The following is a 17,700-nucleotide window of genomic DNA, read 5'->3' on the forward strand; positions in this document are numbered from 1 at the left end:
CGGGTGGGGCCCACGTGATTTCCCGGTGGGGCCCACGTGATTTCCGGGTGGGGCCCACGTGATTTCCCCTGGGGGCCCACGTGATTTCCGGGTGGGGCCCTCGTGATTTCCGGGTGGGGCCCACGTGATTTCCGGGTGGGGCCCACGTGATTTCCGGGTGGGGCCCACGTGATTTCCGGGTGGGGCCCACGTGATTTCCGGGTGGGGCCCACGTGATTTCCGCGTGGGGCCCACGTGATTTCCGGGTGGGGCCCACGTGATTTCCGGGTGGGGCCCACGTGATTTCCAGGTCGGGCCCACGTGATTTCCCCGTGGGGCCCACGTGATTTCCGGGTGGGGCCCACGTGATTTCCGGGTGGGGCCCACGTGATTTCCGGGTGGGGCCAACGTGATTTCCGGGTGGGGCCCACGTGATTTCCGGGTGGGGCCCACGTGATTTCCGGGTGGGACCCACGTGATTTCCCTGTGGGGCCCACGTGATTTCCGGGTGGGGCCCACGTGATTTCCGGGTGGGGCCCACGTGATATCCGGGTGGGGCCCACGTGATTTCCCCTGGGGGCCCACGTGATTTCCGGGTGGGGCCCACGTGATTTCCCCTGGGGGCCCACGTGATTTCCGGGTAGGGCCCACGTGATTTCCGGGTGGGGCCCACGTGATTTCCGGGTGGCGCCCACGTGATTTCCGGGTGGTGCCCACGTGATTTCCGGGTGGGGCCCACGTGATTTCCGGGTGGGGCCCACGTGATTTCCGGGTGGGGCCCACGTGATTTCCGGGTGGGGCCCACGTGATTTCCGGGTGGGGCCCACGTGATTTCCGGGTGGGGCCCACGTGATTTCCGGGTGGGGCCCACGTGATTTCCCCTGGGGGCCCACGTGATTTCCCCTGGGGGCCCACGTGATTTCCGGGTGGGGCCCACGTGATTTCCGGGTGGGGCCCACGTGATTTCCGGGTGGGGCCCACGTGATTTCCGGGTGGGGCCCACGTGATTTCCGGGTGGGGCCCACGTGATTTCCGGGTGGGGCCCACGTGATTTCCGGGTGGGGCCCACGTGATTTCCGGGTGGGGCCCACGTGATTTCCGGGTGGGGCCCACGTGATTTCCGGGTGGGGCCCACGTGATTTCCGGGTGGGGCCCACGTGATTTCCGGGTGGGGCCCACGTGATTTCCGGGTGGGGCCCACGTGATTTCCGGGTGGGGCCCACGTGATTTCCCCGTGGGGCCCACGTGATTTCCGGGTGGGCCCCACGTGATTTCCGGGTGGGCCCCACGTGATTTCCGGGTGGGGCCCACGTGATTTCCGGGTGGGGCCCACGTGATTTCCGGGTGGGGCCCACGTGATTTCCGGGTGGGGCCCACGTGATTTCCGGGTTGGGCCCACGTGATTTCCGGGTGGGGCCCACGTGATTTCCGGGTGGGGCCCACGTGATTTCCGGGTGGGGCCCACGTGATTTCCGGGTGGGGCCCACGTGATTTCCGGGTGGGGCCCACGTGATTTCCCCTGGGGTCCCACGTGATTTCCGGGTGGGGCCCACGTGATTTCCGGGTGGGGCCCACGTGATTTCCCCGTGGGGCCCACGTGATTTCCGGGTGGGGCCCACGTGATTTCCGGGTGGGTCCCACGTGATTTCCGGGTGGGTCCCACGTGATTTCCGGGTGGGGCCCACGTGATTTCCGTGTGGGGCCTACGTGATTTCCGGGTGGGGCCCACGTGATTTCCGGGTGGGGCCCACGTGATTTCCGGGTGGGGCCCACGTGATTTCCGGGTGGGGCCCACGTGATTTCCCCGTGGGGCCCACGTGATTTCCGGGTGGGGCCCACGTGATTTCCGGGTGGGCCCCACGTGATTTCCGGGTGGGGCCCACGTGATTTCCGGGTGGGGCCCACGTGATTTCCGGGTGGGGCCCACGTGATTTCCCCGTGGTGCCCACGTGATTTCCGGGTGGGGCCCACGTGATTTCCGGGTGGGGCCCACGTGATTTCCGGGTGGGGCCCACGTGATTTCAGGGTGGAGCCCACGTGATTTCCGGGTGGGGCCCACGTGATTTCCGGGTGGGGCCCACGTGATTTCCGGGTGGGGCCCACGTGACTTCCGGGTGGGGCCCACGTGACTTCCGGGTGGGGCCCACGTGATTTCCGGGTGGGGCCCACGTGATTTCCCCGTGGGGCCCACGTGATTTCCGGGTGGGGCCCACGTGATTTCCGGGTGGGGCCCACGTGATTTCCGGGTGGGGTCCACGTGATTTCCGGGTGGGGCCCACGTGATTTCCCCGTGGGGCCCACGTGATTTCCGGGTGGGGCCCACGTGATTTCCAGGTGGGGCCCACGTGATTTCCCCGTGGGGCCCACGTCATTTCCCCGTGGGGCCCACGTGATTTCCGGGTGGGGCCCACGTGATTTCCGGGTGGGCCCCACGTGATTTCCGGGTGGGGCCCACGTGATTTCCGGGTGGGGCCCACGTGATTTCAGGGTGGGGCCCACGTGATTTCCGGGTGGGGCCCACGTGATTTCCGGGTGGGGCCCACGTGATTTCCCCTGGGGGCCCACGTGATTTCCGGGTGAGGCCCACGTGATTTCCGGGTGGGGCCCACGTGATTTCCGGGTGGGGCCCACGTGATTTCAGGGTGGGGCCCACGTGATTTCCCCTGGGGGCCCACGTGATTTCCGGGTGGGGCCCACGTGATTTCCGGGTGGGGCCCACGTGATTTCCGGGTGGGGCCCACGTGATTTCCGGGTGGGGCCCACGTGATTTCCGGGTGGGGCCCACGTGATTTCCGGGTGGGGCCCACGTGATTTCCGGGTGGGGCCCACGTGATTTCCGGGTGGGGCCCACGTGATTTCCCCGTGGGGCCCACGTGATTTCCGAGTGGGGCCCACGTGATTTCCGGGTGGGGCCCACGTGATTTCCGGGTGGGGCCCACGTGATTTCCGGGTGGGGCCCACGTGATTTCCGGGTGGGGCCCACGTGATTTCCGGGTGGGGCCCACGTGATTTCCGGGTGGGGCCCACGTGATTTCCCCGTGGGGCCCACGTGATTTCCGGGTGGGGCCCACGTGATTTCCCCGTGGGGCCCACGTGATTTCCGGGTGGGGCCCACGTGATTTCCGGGTGGGGCCCACGTGATTTCCGGGTGGGGCCCACGTGATTTCCGGGTGGGGCCCACGTGATTTCCGGGTGGGGCCCACGTGATTTCCGGGTGGGGCCCACGTGATTTCCCCGTGGGGCCCACGTGATTTCCCCGTGGGGCCCACGTGATTTCCGGGTGGGGCCCACGTGATTTCCGGGTGGGGCCCACGTGATTTCCGGGTGGGGCCCACGTGATTTCCCCTGGGGGCCCACGTGATTTCCGGGTGGGGCCCACGTGATTTCCGGGTGGGGCCCACGTGATTTCCCCGTGGGGCCCACGTGATTTCCGGGTGGGGCCCACGTGATTTCCGGGTGGGGCCCACGTGATTTCCGGGTGGGGCCCACGTGATTTCCGGGTGGGGCCCACGTGATTTCCGGGTGGGGCCCACGTGATTTCCGAGTGGGGCCCACGTGATTTCCGGGTGGGGCCTACGTGATTTCCGGGTGGGGCCCACGTGATTTCCCCTGGGGGCCAACGTGATTTCCGGGTGGGGCCCACGTGATTTCCGGGTGGGGCCCACGTGATTTCCGGGTGGGGCCCACGTGATTTCCGGGTGGGGCCCACGTGATTTCCCCGTGGGGCCCACGTGATTTCCGGGTGGGGCCCACGTGATTTCCGGGTGGGGCCCACGTGATTTCCTGGTGGGGCCCACGTGATTTCCCCTGGGGGCCCACGTGATTTCCGGGTGGAGCCCTCGTGATTTCCGGGTGGGGCCCACGTGATTTCCGGGTGGGGCCCACGTGATTTCCGGGTGGGGCCCACGTGATTTCCGGGTGGGGCCCACGTGATTTCCGGGTGGGGCCCACGTGATTTCCGCGTGGGGCCCACGTGATTTCCGGGTGGGGCCCACGTGATTTCCGGGTGGGGCCCACGTGATTTCCAGGTCGGGCCCACGTGATTTCCCCGTGGGGCCCACGTGATTTCCGGGTGGGGCCCACGTGATTTCCGGGTGGGGCCCACGTGATTTCCGGGTGGGGCCAACGTGATTTCCGGGTGGGGCCCACGTGATTTCCGGGTGGGGCCCACGTGATTTCCGGGTGGGACCCACGTGATTTCCCTGTGGGGCCCACGTGATTTCCGGGTGGGGCCCACGTGATTTCCGGGTGGGGCCCACGTGATATCCGGGTGGGGCCCACGTGATTTCCCCTGGGGGCCCACGTGATTTCCGGGTGGGGCCCACGTGATTTCCCCTGGGGGCCCACGTGATTTCCGGGTAGGGCCCACGTGATTTCCGGTGGGGCCCACGTGATTTCCGGGTGGCGCCCACGTGATTTCCGGGTGGGGCCCACGTGATTTCCGGGTGGGGCCCACGTGATTTCCGGGTGGGGCCCACGTGATTTCCGGGTGGGGCCCACGTGATTTCCGGGTGGGGCCCACGTGATTTCCGGGTGGGGCCCACGTGATTTCCGGGTGGGGCCCACGTGATTTCCGGGTGGGGCCCACGTGATTTCCCCTGGGGGCCCACGTGATTTCCGGGTGGGGCCCACGTGATTTCCGGGTGGGGCCCACGTGATTTCCGGGTGGGGCCCACGTGATTTCCGGGTGGGGCCCACGTGATTTCCGGGTGGGGCCCACGTGATTTCCGGGTGGGGCCCACGTGATTTCCGGGTGGGGCCCACGTGATTTCCGGGTGGGGCCCACGTGATTTCCGGGTGGGGCCCACGTGATTTCCGGGTGGGGCCCACGTGATTTCCGGGTGGGGCCCACGTGATTTCCCCGTGGGGCCCACGTGATTTCCGGGTGGGCCCCACGTGATTTCCGGGTGGGCCCCACGTGATTTCCGGGTGGGGCCCACGTGATTTCCGGGTGGGGCCCACGTGATTTCCGGGTGGGGCCCACGTGATTTCAGGGTGGGGCCCACGTGATTTCCGGGTGGGGCCCACGTGATTTCCGGGTGGGGCCCACGTGATTTCCGGGTGGGGCCCACGTGATTTCCGGGTGGGGCCCACGTGATTTCCCCTGGGGTCCCACGTGATTTCCGGGTGGGGACCACGTGATTTCCGGGTGGGGCCCACGTGATTTCCCCGTGGGGCCCACGTGATTTCCGGGTGGGGCCCACGTGATTTCCGGGTGGGTCCCACGTGATTTCCGGGTGGGTCCCACGTGATTTCCGGGTGGGGCCCACGTGATTTCCGTGTGGGGCCTACGTGATTTCCGGGTGGGGCCCACGTGATTTCCGGGTGGGGCCCACGTGATTTCCGGGTGGGGCCCACGTGATTTCCGGGTGGGGCCCACGTGATTTCCCCCTGGGGCCCACGTGATTTCCGGGTGGGGCCCACGTGATTTCCGGGTGGGCCCCACGTGATTTCCGGGTGGGGCCCACGTGATTTCCGGGTGGGGCCCACGTGATTTCCGGGTGGGGCCCACGTGATTTCCCCGTGGTGCCCACGTGATTTCCGGGTGGGGCCCACGTGATTTCCGGGTGGGGCCCACGTGATTTCCGGGTGGGGCCCACGTGATTTCAGGGTGGAGCCCACGTGATTTCCGGGTGGGGCCCACGTGATTTCCGGGTGGGGCCCACGTGATTTCCGGGTGGGGCCCACGTGACTTCCGGGTGGGGCCCACGTGACTTCCGGGTGGGGCCCACGTGATTTCCGGGTGGGGCCCACGTGATTTCCCCGTGGGGCCCACGTGATTTCCGGGTGGGGCCCACGTGATTTCCGGGTGGGGCCCACGTGATTTCCGGGTGGGGTCCACGTGATTTCCGGGTGGGGCCCACGTGATTTCCGTGTGGGGCCCACGTGATTTCCGGGTGGGGCCCACGTGATTTCCGTGTGGGGCCCACGTGATTTCCGGGTGGGGCCCACGTGATTTCCCCGTGGGGCCCACGTCATTTCCCCGTGGGGCCCACGTGATTTCCGGGTGGGGCCCACGTGATTTCCGGGTGGGCCCCACGTGATTTCCGGGTGGGGCCCACGTGATTTCCGGGTGGGGCCCACGTGATTTCCGGGTGGGGCCCACGTGATTTCCGTGTGGGGCAAACGTGATTTCCGGGTGGGGCCCACGTGATTTCCGGGTGGGGCCCACGTGATTTCAGGGTGGGGCCCACGTGATTTCCGGGTGGGGCCCACGTGATTTCCGGGTGGGGCCCACGTGATTTCCGGGTGGGGCCCACGTGATTTCCCCTGGGGGCCCACGTGATTTCCGGGTGGGCCCCACGTGATTTCCGGGTGGGGCCCACGTGATTTCCGGGTGGGGCCCACGTGATTTCCGGGTGGGGCCCACGTGATTTCCGTGTGGGGCAAACGTGATTTCCGGGTGGGGCCCACGTGATTTCCGGGTGGGGCCCACGTGATTTCCGGGTGGGGCCCACGTGATTTCCGGGTGGGGCCCACGTGATTTTCCCGTGGTGCCCACGTGATTTCCGGGTGGGGCCCACGTGATTTCCGGGTGGGGCCCACGTGATTTCCGGGTGGGGCCCACGTGATTTCAGGGTGGGGCCACGTGATTTCCGGGTGGGGCCCACGTGATTTCCGGGTGGGGCCCACGTGATTTCCGGGTGGGGCCCACGTGACTTCCGGGTGGGGCCCACGTGATTTCCGGGTGGGGCCCACGTGATTTCCGGGTGGGGCCCACGTGATTTCCGGGTGGGGCCCACGTGATTTCCGGGTGGGGCCCACGTGATTTCCGTGTGGGGCCCACGTGATTTCCGGGTGGGGCCCACGTGATTTCCGTGTGGGGCCCACGTGATTTCCGGGTGGGGCCCACGTGATTTCCGGGTGGGGCCCACGTGATTTCTCCGTGGGGCCCACGTGATTTCCGGGTGGGGCCCACGTGATTTCCGGGTGGGCCCCACGTGATTTCCGGGTGGGGCCCACGTGATTTCCGGGTGGGGCCCACGTGATTTCCGGGTGGGGCCCACGTGATTTCCGTGTGGGGCCCACGTGATTTCCGGGTGGGGCCCACGTGATTTCCGGGTGGGGCCCACGTGATTTCAGGGTGGGGCCCACGTGATTTCCGGGTGGGGCCCACGTGATTTCCGGGTGGGGCCCACGTGATTTCCGGGTGGGGCCCACGTGACTTCCGGGTGGGGCCCACGTGATTTCCGGGTGGGGCCCACGTGATTTCCGGGTGGGGCCCACGTGATTTCCGGGTGGGGCCCACGTGATTTCAGGGTGGGGCCCACGTGATTTCCGTGTGGGGCCCACGTGATTTCCGGGTGGGGCCCACGTGATTTCCGTGTGGGGCCCACGTGATTTCCGGGTGGGGCCCACGTGATTTCCGGGTGGGGCCCACGTGATTTCCCCGTGGGGCCCACGTGATTTCCGGGTGGGGCCCACGTGATTTCCGGGTGGGCCCCACGTGATTTCCGGGTGGGGCCCACGTGATTTCCGGGTGGGGCCCACGTGACTTCCGGGTGGGGCCCACGTGATTTCCCCGTGGTGCCCACGTGATTTCCGGGTGGGGCCCACGTGATTTCCGGGTGGGGCCCACGTGATTTCCGGGTGGGGCCCACGTGATTTCAGGGTGGGCCCCACGTGATTTCCGGGTGGGGCCCACGTGATTTCCGGGTGGGGCCCACGTGATTTCCGGGTGGGGCCCACGTGACTTCCGGGTGGGGCCCACGTGATTTCCGGGTGGGCCCCACGTGATTTCCGGGTGGGGCCCACGTGATTTCCGGGTGGGGCCCACGTGATTTCCGGGTGGGGCCCACGTGATTTCCCCGTGGTGCCCACGTGATTTCCGGGTGGGGCCCACGTGATTTCCCCGTGGGGCCCACGTGATTTCCGGGTGGGGCCCACGTGATTTCCGGGTGGGGCCCACGTGATTTCCGGGTGGGGCCCACGTGATTTCCCCTGGGGGCCCACGTGATTTCCGGGTGGGGCCCACGTGATTTCCGGGTGGGGCCCACGTGATTTCCGGGTGGGGCCCACGTGATTTCCCCTGGGGGCCCACGTGATTTCCGGGTGGGGCCCACGTGATTTCCCCGTGGGGCCCACGTGATTTCCGGGTGGGCCCCACGTGATTTCCGGGTGGGGCCCACGTGATTTCCGGGTGGGGCCCACGTGATTTCCCCTGGGGGCCCACGTGATTTCCGGGTGGGGCCCACGTGATTTCCGGGTGGGGCCCACGTGATTTCCGGGTGGGGCCCACGTGATTTCCGGGTGGGGCCCACCTGATTTCCGGGTGGGGCCCACGTGATTTCCGGGTGGGGCCCACGTGATTTCCCCTGGGGGCCCACGTGATTTCCGGGTGGGGCCCACGTGATTTCCGGGTGGGGCCCACGTGATTTCCGGGTGGGGCCCACGTGATTTCCGGGTGGGGCCCACGTGATTTCCGGGTGGGGCCCACATGATTTCCGGGTGGGGCCCACGTGATTTCCGGGTGGGGCCCACGTGATTTCCGGGTGGGCCCCACGAGATTTCCGGGTGGGGCCCACGTGATTTCCCCGTGGGGCCCACGTGATTTCCGGATGGGGCCCACGTGATTTCCGGGTGGGGCCCACGTGATTTCCGGGTGGGGCCCACGTGATTTCCGGGTGGGGCCCACGTGATTTCCGGGTGGGGCCCACGTGATTTCCGGGTGGGGCCCACGTGATTTCCCCTGGGGGCCCACGTGATTTCCGGGTGGGGCCCACGTGATTTCCGGGTGGGGCCCACGTGATTTCCGGGTGGGGCCCACGTGATTTCCCCGTGGGGCCCACGTGATTTCCGGGTGGGGCCCACGTGATTTCCGGGTGGGGCCCACGTGATTTCCCCTGGGGGCCCACGTGATTTCCGGGTGGGGCCCACGTGATTTCCGGGTGGGGCCCACGTGATTTCCGGGTGGGGCCCACGTGATTTCCGGGTGGGGTCCACGTGATTTCCCCGTGGGGCCCACGTGATTTCCCCGTGGGGCCCACGTGATTTCCGGGTGGGGCCCACGTGATTTCCGGGTGGGGCCCACGTGATTTCCGGGTGGGGCCCACGTGATTTCCAGGTGGGGCCCACGTGATTTCCCCGTGGGGCCCACGTGATTTCCGGGTGGGGCCCACGTGATTTCCGGGTGGGGCCCACGTGATTTCAGGGTGGGGCCCACGTGATTTCCGGGTGGGGCCCACGTGATTTCCGGGTGGGGCCCACGTGATTTCCCCGTGGGGCCCACGTGATTTCCGGGTGGGGCCCACGTGATTTCAGGGTGGGGCCCACGTGATTTCCGGGTGGGGCCCACGTGATTTCCGGGTGGGGCCCACGTGATTTCCCCTGGGGGCCCACGTGATTTCCGGGTGAGGCCCACGTGATTTCCGGGTGGGGCCCACGTGATTTCCGGGTGGGGCCCACGTGATTTCAGGGTGGGGCCCACGTGATTTCCGGGTGGGGCCCACGTGATTTCCGGGTGGGGCCCACGTGATTTCCGGGTGGGGCCCACGTGATTTCCGGGTGGGGCCCACGTGATTTCCGGGTGGGGCCCACGTGATTTCCGGGTGGGGCCCACGTGATTTCCGGGTGGGGCCCACGTCATTTCCGGGTGGGGCCCACGTGATTTCCGGGTGGGGCCCACGTGATTTCCCCGTGGGGCCCACGTGATTTCCGGGTGGGGCCCACGTGATTTCCGGGTGGGGCCCACGTGATTTCCGGGTGGGGCCCACGTGATTTCCGGGTGGGGCCCACGTGATTTCCGGGTGGGGCCCACGTGATTTCCGGGTGGGGCCCACGTGATTTACGGGTGGGGCCCACGTGATTTCCGGGTGGGGCCCACGTGATTTCCGGGTGGGGCCCACGTGATTTCCGGGTGGGGCCCACGTGATTTCCGGGTGGGGCCCACGTGATTTCCGGGTGGGGCCCACGTGATTTCCGGGTGGGGCCCACGTGATTTCCGGGTGGGGCCCACGTGATTTCCGGGTGGGGCCCACGTGATTTCCCCGTGGGGCCCACGTGATTTCCCCGTGGGGCCCACGTGATTTCCGGGTGGGGCCCACGTGATTTCCGGGTGGGGCCCACGTGATTTCCGGGTGGGGCCCACGTGATTTCTCCGTGGTGCCCACGTGATTTCCGGGTGGGGCCCACGTGATTTCCGGGTGGGGCCCACGTGATTTCCGGGTGGGGCCCACGTGATTTCAGGGTGGGGCCCACGTGATTTCCGGGTGGGGCCCACGTGATTTCCGGGTGGGGCCCACGTGATTTCCGGGTGGGGCCCACGTGATTTCCGGGTGGGGCCCACGTGATTTCCGGGTGGGGCCCACGTGATTTCCGGGTGGGGCCCACGTGATTTCTCCGTGGTGCCCACGTGATTTCCGGGTGGGGCCCACGTGATTTCCGGGTGGGGCCCACGTGATTTCTGGGTGGGGCCCACGTGATTTCAGGGTGGGGCCCACGTGATTTCCGGGTGGGGCCCACGTGATTTCCGGGTGGGGCCCACGTGATTTCCGGGTGGGGCCCACGTGATTTCCCCGTGGGGCCCACGTGATTTCCGCGTGGGGCCCACGTGATTTCCGGGTGGGGCCCACGTGATTTCCGGGTGGGGCCCACGTGATTTCCGGGTGGGGCCCACGTGATTTCCGGGTGGGGCCCACGTGATTTCCGGGTGGGGCCCACGTGATTTCCGTGTGGGGCCCACGTGATTTCCGGGTGGGGCCCACGTGATTTCCGGGTGGGGCCCACGTGATTTCCCCGTGGGGCCCACGTGATTTCCGGGTGGGGCCCACGTGATTTCCGGGTGGGCCCCACGTGATTTCCGGGTGGGGCCCACGTGATTTCCGGGTGGGGCCCACGTGATTTCCGGGTGGGGCCCACGTGATTTCCCCGTGGTGCCCACGTGATTTCCGGGTGGGGCCCACGTGATTTCCGGGTGGGGCCCACGTGATTTCCGGGTGGGGCCCACGTGATTTCAGGGTGGGGCCCACGTGATTTCCGGGTGGGGCCCACGTGATTTCCGGGTGGGGCCCACGTGATTTCCGGGTGGGGCCCACTTGACTTCCGGGTGGGGCCCACGTGATTTCCGGGTGGGGCCCACGTGATTTCCCCGTGGGGCCCACGTGATTTCCGGGTGGGGCCCACGTGATTTCTGGGTGGGGCCCACGTGATTTCCGGGTGGGGCCCACGTGATTTCCCCTGGGGGCCCACGTGATTTCCGGGTGGGGCCCACGTGATTTCCGGGTGGGGCCCACGTGATTTCCGGGTGGGGCCCACGTGATATCCCCTGGGGTCCCACGTGATTTCCGGGTGGGGCCCACGTGATATCCGGGTGGGGCCCACGTGATTTCCGGGTGGGGCCCACGTGATTTCCGGGTGGGTCCCACGTGATTTCCGGGTGGGGCCCACGTGATTTCCGGGTGGGGCCCACGTGATTTCCGGGTGGGGCCCACGTGATTTCCGGGTGGGGCCCACGTGATTTCCGTGTGGGGCCTACGTGATTTCCGGGTGGGGCCCACGTGATTTCCGGGTGGGGCCCACGTGATTTCCGGGTCGGGCCCACGTGATTTCCGGGTGGGGTCCACGTGATTTCCGGGTGGGGCCCACGTGATTTCCGGGTGGGGCCCACGTGATTTCCCCGTGGGGCCCACGTGATTTCCCCGTGGGGCCCACGTGATTTCCGGGTGGGGCCCACGTGATTTCCGGGTGGGGCCCACGTGATTTCCGGGTGGGGCCCACGTGATTTCCTTGTGGGGCCCACGTGATTTCCCCTGGGGGCCCACGTGATTTCCGGGTGGGCCCCACGTGATTTCCGGGTGGGGCCCACGTGATTTCCGGGTGGGGCCCACGTGATTTCCGGGTGGGGCCCACGTGATTTCCGGGTGGGGCCCACGTGATTTCCGGGTGGGGCCCACGTGATTTCCGGGTGGGGCCCACGTGATTTCCGGGTGGGGCCCACGTGATTTCCGGGTGGGGCCCACGTGATTTCCGGGTGGGGCCCACGTGATTTCCCCTGGGGGCCCACGTGATTTCCGGGTGGGGCCCACGTGATTTCCGGGTGGGGCCCACGTGATTTCCGGGTGGGGCCCACGTGATTTCCGGGTGGGGCCCACGTGATTTCCGGGTGGGGCCCACGTGATTTCCGGGTGGGGCCCACGTGATTTCCGGGTGGGCCCCACGTGATTTCCGGGTGGGGCCCACGTGATTTCCCCGTGGGGCCCACGTGATTTCCGGATGGGGCCCACGTGATTTCCGGGTGGGGCCCACGTGATTTCCGGGTGGGGCCCACGTGATTTCCGGGTGGGGCCCACGTGATTTCCGGGTGGGGCCCACGTGATTTCCGGGTGGGGCCCACGTGATTTCCCCTGGGGGCCCACGTGATTTCCGGGTGGGGCCCACGTGATTTCCGGGTGGGGCCCACGTGATTTCCGGGTGGGGCCCACGTGATTTCCCCGTGGGGCCCACGTGATTTCCGGGTGGGGCCCACGTGATTTCCGGGTGGGGCCCACGTGATTTCCCCTGGGGGCCCACGTGATTTCCGGGTGGGGCCCACGTGATTTCCGGGTGGGGCCCACGTGATTTCCGGGTGGGGCCCACGTGATTTCCGGGTGGGGTCCACGTGATTTCCCCGTGGGGCCCACGTGATTTCCCCGTGGGGCCCACGTGATTTCCGGGTGGGGCCCACGTGATTTCCGGGTGGGGCCCACGTGATTTCCGGGTGGGGCCCACGTGATTTCCGGGTGGGGCCCACGTGATTTCCCCGTGGGGCCCACGTGATTTCCGGGTGGGGCCCACGTGATTTCCGGGTGGGGCCCACGTGATTTCAGGGTGGGGCCCACGTGATTTCCGGGTGGGGCCCACGTGATTTCCGGGTGGGGCCCACGTGATTTCCCCGTGGGGCCCACGTGATTTCCGGGTGGGGCCCACGTGATTTCAGGGTGGGGCCCACGTGATTTCCGGGTGGGGCCCACGTGATTTCCGGGTGGGGCCCACGTGATTTCCCCTGGGGGCCCACGTGATTTCCGGGTGAGGCCCACGTGATTTCCGGGTGGGGCCCACGTGATTTCCGGGTGGGGCCCACGTGATTTCAGGGTGGGGCCCACGTGATTTCCCCTGGGGGCCCACGTGATTTCCGGGTGGGGCCCACGTGATTTCCGGGTGGGGCCCACGTGATTTCCGGGTGGGGCCCACGTGATTTCCGGGTGGGGCCCACGTGATTTCCGGGTGGGGCCCACGTGATTTCCGGGTGGGGCCCACGTCATTTCCGGGTGGGGCCCACGTGATTTCCGGGTGGGGCCCACGTGATTTCCCCGTGGGGCCCACGTGATTTCCGGGTGGGGCCCTCGTGATTTCCGGGTGGGGCCCACGTGATTTCCGGGTGGGGCCCACGTGATTTCCGGGTGGGGCCCACGTGATTTCCGGGTGGGGCCCACGTGATTTCCGGGTGGGGCCCACGTGATTTCCCCGTGGGGCCCACGTGATTTCCGGGTGGGGCCCACGTGATTTCCGGGTGGGGCCCACGTGATTTCCGGGTGGGGCCCACGTGATTTCCGGGTGGGGCCCACGTGATTTCTCCGTGGTGCCCACGTGATTTCCGGGTGGGGCCCACGTGATTTCCGGGTGGGGCCCACGTGATTTCCGGGTGGGGCCCACGTGATTTCAGGGTGGGGCCCACGTGATTTCCGGGTGGGGCCCACGTGATTTCCGGGTGGGGCCCACGTGATTTCCGGGTGGGGCCCACGTGATTTCCCCGTGGGGCCCACGTGATTTCCGGGTGGGGCCCACGTGATTTCCGGGTGGGGCCCACGTGATTTCCGGGTGGGGCCCACGTGATTTCCGGGTGGGGCCCACGTGATTTCCGTTTGGGGCCCACGTGATTTCCGGGTGGGGCCCACGTGATTTCCGTGTGGGGCCCACGTGATTTCCGGGTGGGGCCCACGTGATTTCCGGGTGGGGCCCACGTGATTTCCCCGTGGGGCCCACGTGATTTCCGGGTGGGGCCCACGTGATTTCCGGGTGGGCCCCACGTGATTTCCGGGTGGGGCCCACGTGATTTCCGGGTGGGGCCCACGTGATTTCCGGGTGGGGCCCACGTGATTTCCCCGTGGTGCCCACGTGATTTCCGGGTGGGGCCCACGTGATTTCCGGGTGGGGCCCACGTGATTTCCGGGTGGGGCCCACGTGATTTCAGGTTGGGGCCCACGTGATTTCCGGGTGGGGCCCACGTGATTTCCGGGTGGGGCCCACGTGATTTCCGGGTGGGGCCCACGTGACTTCCAGGTGGGGCCCACGTGATTTCCGGGTGGGGCCCACGTGATTTCCCCGTGGGGCCCACGTGATTTCCGGGTGGGGCCCACGTGATTTCCGGGTGGGGCCCATGTGATTTCCGGGTGGGGCCCACGTGATTTCCCCTGGGGGCCCACGTGATTTCCGGGTGGGGCCCACGTGATTTCCGGGGGGGGCCCACGTGATTTCCGGGTGGGGCCCACGTGATTTCCGGGTGGGGCCCACGTGATTTCCCCTGGGGTCCCACGTGATTTCCGGGTGGGGCCCACGTGATTTCCGGGTGGGGCCCACGTGATTTCCGGGTGGGGCCCACGTGATTTCCGGGTGGGGCCCACGTGATTTCCGGGTGGGGCCCACGTGATTTCCGGGTGGGGCCCACGTGATTTCCGGGTGGGGCCCACGTGATTTCCGGGTGGGGCCCACGTGATTTCCGTGTGGGGCCTACGTGATTTCCGGGTGGGGCCCACGTGATTTCCGGGTGGGGCCCACGTGATTTCCGGGTGGGGCCCACGTGATTTCCGGGTGGGGTCCACGTGATTTCCGGGTGGGGCCCACGTGATTTCCGGGTGGGGCCCATGTGATTTCCCCGTGGGGCCCACGTGATTTCCCCGTGGGGCCCACGTGATTTCCGGGTGGGGCCCACGTGATTTCCGGGTGGGGCCCACGTGATTTCCGGGTGGGGCCCACGTTATTTCCTTGTGGGGCCCACGTGATTTCCCCTGGGGGCCCACGTGATTTCCGGGTGGGCCCCACGTGATTTCCGGGTGGGGCCCACGTGATTTCCGGGTGGAGCCCACGTGATTTCCGGGTGGGGCCCACGTGATTTCCGGGTGGGGCCCACGTGATTTCCGGGTGGGGCCCACGTGATTTCCGGGTGGGGCCCACGTGATTTCCGGGTGGGGCCCACGTGATTTCCGGGTGGGGCCCACGTGATTTCCGGGTGGGGCCCACGTGATTTCCCCTGGGGGCCCACGTGATTTCCGGGTGGGGCCCACGTGATTTCCGGGTGGGGCCCACGTGATTTCCGGGTGGGGCCCACGTGATTTCCGGGTGGGGCCCACGTGTTTTCCGGGTGGGGCCCACGTGATTTCCGGGTGGGGCCCACGTGATTTCCGGGTGGGGCCCACGTGATTTCCCCTGGGGGCCCACGTGATTTCCGGGTGGGGCCCACGTGATTTCCGGGTGGGGCCCACGTGATTTCCGGGTGGGGCCCACGTGATTTCCGGGTGGGGCCCACGTGATTTCCGGGTGGGGCCCACGTGATTTCCCCGTGGGGCCCACGTGATTTCCGGGTGGGCCCCACGTGATTTCCGGGTGGGGCCCACGTGATTTCCCCGTGGGGCCCACGTGATTTCCGGATGGGGCCCACGTGATTTCCGGGTGGGGCCCACGTGATTTCCGGGTGGGGCCCACGTGATTTCCGGGTGGGGCCCACGTGATTTCCGGGTGGGGCCCACGTGATTTCCGGGTGGGGCCCACGTGATTTCCCCTGGGGGCCCACGTGATTTCCGGGTGGGGCCCACGTGATTTCCGGGTGGGGCCCACGTGATATCCGGGTGGGGCCCACGTGATTTCCCCGTGGGGCCCACGTGATTTCCGGGTGGGGCCCACGTGATTTCCGGGGGGGCCCACGTGATTTCCCCTGGGGGCCCACGTGATTTCCGGGTGGGGCCCACGTGATTTCCGGGTGGGGCCCACGTGATTTCCGGGTGGGGCCCACGTGATTTCCGGGTGGGGTCCACGTGATTTCCCCGTGGGGCCCACGTGATTTCCCCGTGGGGCCCACGTGATTTCCGGGTGGGGCCCACGTGATTTCCGGGTGGGGCCCACGTGATTTCCGGGTGGGGCCCACGTGATTTCCAGGTGGGGCCCACGTGATTTCCCCGTGGGGCCCACGTGATTTCCGGGTGGGGCCCACGTGATTTCCGGGTGGGGCCCACGTGATTTCAGGGTGGGGCCCACGTGATTTCCGGGTGGGGCCCACGTGATTTCCGGGTGGGGCCCACGTGATTTCCCCGTGGGGCCCACGTGATTTCCGGGTGGGGCCCACGTGATTTCAGGGTGGGGCCCACGTGATTTCCGGGTGGGGCCCACGTGATTTCCGGGTGGGGCCCACGTGATTTCCCCTGGGGGCCCACGTGATTTCCGGGTGAGGCCCACGTGATTTCCGGGTGGGGCCCACGTGATTTCCGGGTGGGGCCCACGTGATTTCAGGGTGGGGCCCACGTGATTTCCCCTGGGGGCCCACGTGATTTCCGGGTGGGGCCCACGTGATTTCCGGGTGGGGCCCACGTGATTTCCGGGTGGGGCCCACGTGATTTCCGGGTGGGGCCCACGTGATTTCCGGGTGGGGCCCACGTGATTTCCGGGTGGGGCCCACGTCATTTCCGGGTGGGGCCCACGTGATTTCCGGGTGGGGCCCACGTTGTTTCCGGGTGGGGCCCACGTGATTTCCGGGTGGGGCCCACGTGATTTCCGGGTGGGGCCCACGTGATTTCCGGGTGGGGCCCACGTGATTTCCGGGTGGGGCCCACGTGATTTCCGGGTGGGGCCCACGAGATTTCCGGGTGGGGCCCACGTGATTTCCCCGTGGGGCCCACGTGATTTCCGAGTGGGGCCCACGTGATTTCCCCGTGGGGCCCACGTGATTTCCGGGTGGGGCCCACGTGATTTCCGGGTGGGGCCCACGTGATTTCCGGGTGGGGCCCACGTGATTTCCGGGTGGGGCCCACGTGATTTCCGGGTGGGGCCCACGTGATTTCCGGGTGGGGCCCACGTGATTTCCCCGTGGGGCCCACGTGATTTCCCCGTGGGGCCCACGTGATTTCCGGGTGGGGCCCACGTGATTTCCGGGTGGGGCCCACGTGATTTCCGGGTGGGGCCCACGTGATTTCCCCTGGGGGCCCACGTGATTTCCGGGTGGGGCCCACGTGATTTCCGGGTGGGGCCCACGTGATTTCCCCGTGGGGCCCACGTGATTTCCGGGTGGGGCCCACGTGATTTCCGGGTGGGGCCCACGTGATTTCCGGGTGGGGCCCACGTGATTTCCGGGTGGGGCCCACGTGATTTCCGGGTGGGGCCCACGTGATTTCCGGGTGGGGCCCACGTGATTTCCGGGTGGGGCCCACGTGATTTCCGGGTGGGGCCCACGTGATTTCCGGGTGGGGCCCACGTGATTTCCGGGTGGGGCCCACGTGATTTCCGGGTGGGGCCCACGTGATTTCCCCGTCGGGCCCACGTGATTTCCGGGTGGGGCCCACGTGATTTCCGGGTGGGGCCTACGTGATTTCCGGGTGGGGCCCACGTGATTTCCCCTGGGGGCCCACGTGATTTCCGGGTGGGGCCCACGTGATTTCCGGGTGGGGCCCACGTGATTTCCGGGTGGGGCCCACGTGATTTCCGGGTGGGGCCCACGTGATTTCCCCGTGGGGCCCACGTGATTTCCGGGTGGGGCCCACG

The sequence above is a fragment of the Ovis canadensis genome, chromosome 15, assembly GCF_042477335.2.
Source record: "Ovis canadensis isolate MfBH-ARS-UI-01 breed Bighorn chromosome 15, ARS-UI_OviCan_v2, whole genome shotgun sequence".
In the NCBI taxonomy this organism is placed as follows: Eukaryota; Metazoa; Chordata; class Mammalia; order Artiodactyla; family Bovidae; genus Ovis; species Ovis canadensis.